The sequence below is a fragment of the Telopea speciosissima genome, chromosome 11 (assembly GCF_018873765.1).
Source record: "Telopea speciosissima isolate NSW1024214 ecotype Mountain lineage chromosome 11, Tspe_v1, whole genome shotgun sequence".
NCBI classification, from domain to species: domain Eukaryota; kingdom Viridiplantae; phylum Streptophyta; class Magnoliopsida; order Proteales; family Proteaceae; genus Telopea; species Telopea speciosissima.
In genome coordinates this window covers 34,224,922-34,229,164 of record NC_057926.1, presented here as the reverse complement: position 1 = coordinate 34,229,164, position 4,243 = coordinate 34,224,922, and the positions used below count along the sequence as shown (strand labels likewise).

The following is a 4,243-nucleotide window of genomic DNA, read 5'->3' as shown; positions in this document are numbered from 1 at the left end:
AAAAGGTCCAGGTCCGACAAAACAAGGTCTATGTTAGGATGGGGCTTACTCTTTCTACACATTGATTATTGCTAAACATAGTCAATTGGCAGAGAGAGAGAGAGAGAGAGAGGCATGTTCTCTACACCATTCAACACAAATCTCAATTTCCACAAAAAGGAAAAAAAAATCAGAATCAACTCTGGCAAGAAGAATAGAATTTCCATGGAGACTTCGCATGAAAAAATTATTACATAACTTTTTTTTTTGGCAGTCCGTTCTATGTATGTACTCAAATATTTCAAATTGACTCTGGCTCCAAGAATTACGTTAGGGCATAGAGTAAGCATGAACTGGCAAACTTGGCTTAGCATGTGCAAGCAGTGGTTCAGCCAAGAAAAGATCGGTTTTTGACTCATTGAGTTCAATCCTTGACTCACCAAGGGTTATTCCCCAGCTGAACCCTTACAGAAGCCTAGCCAACAGCATAAAAGTCATGGCGGAGCCGAGCGCGATCCCCATGCACCCACGCCTCCCAATGCTGAACGATATGAACCGTAGTTTCGGTTCAACCAGATCGACCTCAATTGAGGGATCCTTCAAATGGCATTTGGGCATGAACTCGTGTGGGTCATCCCAAACTTTAGGGTTCCGGCCTAGCCCAATTCGACTCAATATAACATGGCTACCCCTTAGGAATGAAATAACCGACGACCGTCATATCGGCATTGGAGACATGTGGAAGCTTAAAGGGGGCGATCGGGTGGAGCCGAAAGGCTTCCCTAGCGCATGCCTTGACGTAATTGAGATGCGATATGCCGGATTCCTGAACTAACCTCTCCTTTCCGACGACCCTATCAATTTCTTCGGTAGCCTTCTGAAGCATCTCAGGATTGTTGATCATCTCTGCCAAGGCCCATTCGACTGCATTCGATGGATTGTCCAACGATGCATAGATCAAGTCTTGCAAAAATAGATGAGACACTTTCATCACTCTCACCCTCTGGCGATCTCTTGATGAGTGTTTAATTCCTCACCCTCACCAAGAGTAGGTGAGACGCTTTCATCAGTCTCTTTCTCAAAAAGATCAAGGTCTCTGCCAACATCACTGATGCTAGGGAAATCGGTCTCAAGAAAATCTACATCGCGAGACTCACTCTCTGTCATTCATCCGTCTTGATGTTCACCGTACACTAAATATCCTTTCGAGGTATCAGAATATCTTATAAAGATACTCTTTTTAGCTCTAAGGCCAAGTTTTCCAAACTTATGGGAGGTGCTATGAACATATCCTGCACATCCCCATGGTCTCATATGCCCCAAAGTGGCCTTTGCGCCTTTCTACAATTCAAGAGGGAGTAGAGGGAACTGACTGTGATGGCACGCGGTTAAGGACGTAGGCAGCGGTCAACATAGCATCCCCCTAGAAAGATATTGGGAGATTGGCCTGCGCCATCAGAAGTGTCCTATTCCTCTGCTCTGCAACACCATTTTGTTGTGGAGTGTGGGGAATAGTCAGTTGCCTAGTGATTCCTTTTTCTTCACACATCTCTTTAAATTGATCGGATAAATACTCGCATCCTCGGTTAGTGCGCAGAGTTTTTAACCTCTTACCATGCTGATTCTCAACCTCTGCTATAAAGCGTTTGAAGCAATCTAGTGCTTCATAGCGGTGAGCGATCATATACACATAACCATATCGTGAATAATCATCGATAAAAGTGAGAAAATAGGAAGCACCATGACGTGCCTTCATGTTCATTGGTCCACAGATGTTCGAATGGATAAGCTCTAGGGTCTGGGTTGTCCGTTTAGCCTTTTCAAAAGGCTTCCAGTGGGTCTTCCCGTTAAACAGGCCTCACATGTCGGTAGGTTGACTTTAGCGAGTGAGCCAAGAAGGCCTTCTCAAGCTAGCCATCCCATCCTATCTCGACCTATGTGTCCTAGTCTAGCATGCCATGTAATTGAATCTGGACTAGTATTAGAATCAACTACAAAAGATGAAGAGGAAACAACAGGAATTATTAAATCTAATTTAACAAAACCATTATCAAGTCTACAATATCCAAAACTACTACCATCCAAAAGAATCTCAAAAGAGTTACCATAAAAAATAAAGGAATATCCTAAAGTCAATAATGCAGTAATGGAAAGTAGATTATGGTGGATTTCTAGTGCGTATAGCACATCATGAAGTAGCAAGATGCGCCCAGTGTGCAAGGTGAGTTGGTAGATACCAATTCCTCGAACTGCTTCACTTGTGCCATTTCCCTTGCAGATACTTTGGGCGCCATCCAAAATCTTTCCATAATCTACGAACCCTCCTCGATCTCGCGCTATGTGTCTGGTTGCACCTGTATCCATAATCCAGTCAGATTGGATTTGGATAACCAAAACGTGTGTACATACAAAAGTACAAGGAGAGAGAGGCAGAAATGGTACCTGCTTCGCTTCAGTGTAGTCACGAGCGAAGTGCCCCAACTTTTGACAGTTATAGCACTTGACCTTGGTGATATCTTTCTTTTCAATTCGCTTTCCATATTGGCGCTTGGTGGTCTTATGCCCAGTTGGCGCAGCTTTCTGAGCTTGATCCTTATCCCCAGTGTTTCTCTGTCTCTTGCACTGCCCAGCTTGGGCGACAAGGGCATGTGATTGGGTTGCCTCTAGGCACTCCGCCTCTAGTTCTATATGAGCGGCAATGTCATTAAACATCTTGACAATGTCATTATGTGTCAGAACTATCTTCATTTGTCCCCAGGAATCAGGTAATGTCCTGATAACGGCCTGTACTTGCTGCTCATCGATAAGGTGTACCCCAACATCATCCAACTTCCGGATCATGTCTTTCACGACCCTAAGACGTTCAACCATAGTGTGTTTGGGGTCCTTATGGTACATCTCAAACTTCAAGGTCATGGACCTAAGTCTGGTCGTGGATGTACCGCCACAGTCAAGCCTTACCTGGTCCCACATGGACTTGGCAGTCTCACACTTCTCATACTGGCCGATAAGATCATCGTGCATCGTGCTTAACATAAGAAAATACGCATTACGATCTCTCTTAAACCAATTATCGTATGCCTCTTTTTCTTGACGGTGACGGGTGATAGTACCCACTTTGGGTGGGGCCATCTCAATGGTTAGGAGGTCTAGGTAATCTTGCTCATTAAGCAAGAACTTGGCCTTTCGGTGCCACATGTCATAGTTGGTGCCATCCAACTTGTTACCTTGATTAAGGTCAGCAAGAACACTTTTTGAGGCCGTCACTATAATGTGCAAGGGAGGACACTTAGTATACATCCATAAATCTACAAATTTGTTCAAGAAACCCTAATTAAAATTAATGGTATCCTTCCCCACACGGTGAGACCAAAAATTTCACTAAGCTGGTAATCAAATCTCACATTGTGTGGGTCAGGGGATGTATAACTTTAATTGATTTCGAACAAAAGTAGGAGAAAAAAACAAGAATCTCCTCACCATAGTTTAATGCGCCATACACACGGGTGCGCAAGGGACTCAATAAAGAAACCCAGTTTGGTACTTGAAGTGACATGCAAAGTCGATACTAGGTTGTGATACACAGTGCAGTAGCTTCCATTACATGGTTTCTCAAAAAATATTAAAATTACAACCGGCTCTTTACATTCAAGATCCTACTACAAACTACTGGCGAGCACTGTACTTTGTATCACTTCCAGGTACTAACTCTAACGCACATCTATCCAAATAAACACGTCACTTGACAAGTACCAAATCCATCCCATGAAGATATAAAAATAATAAAACACATGGTGTGCATGGGATGGGGTGTTTGACAGCGATACCCAAATGGCAGCGTCAAACCAGTTTGTACCATAATGGGGGGAATCATATGCTTCTTTATTAACAAAAGTGGCCCTGGGCGATCTCCACTACACATGGAAAAAATATGGGATGATTTGGGACAACACCCTATCTCCCATTTTTTCTCCCATGGATCTCACAAAATGATTTCTCACTAATGGGGGGTACACATGACATAAATAAAAATGCCCCCCGAAAAACGAAAACCTTACAGGAGAGATCCCCAAAATTTGAAGAGGTACACAAGAACAAATCATAAACAATACATATATCAAATTACATGCATATAAAAATTATGATTTATCCCTAAATCAAGAAACCATATAATAACTAATCATGGACAAAACCCCAATGCATGCATAACAGAATAAAGCATAAGCATATAACAAGAACCATATCACATGCAAATGGATATAAC

At 42.8% G+C, this 4,243-nt stretch overlaps 1 pseudogene; it reads right to left on the bottom strand.

Annotated features, from left to right (window-relative positions):
• Positions 1-294: 294 nt before the first annotated feature.
• On the bottom strand, positions 295-2,850 carry LOC122644996 (annotated as a pseudogene).
• Between the last annotated feature and the right edge of the window lie 1,393 nt (positions 2,851-4,243).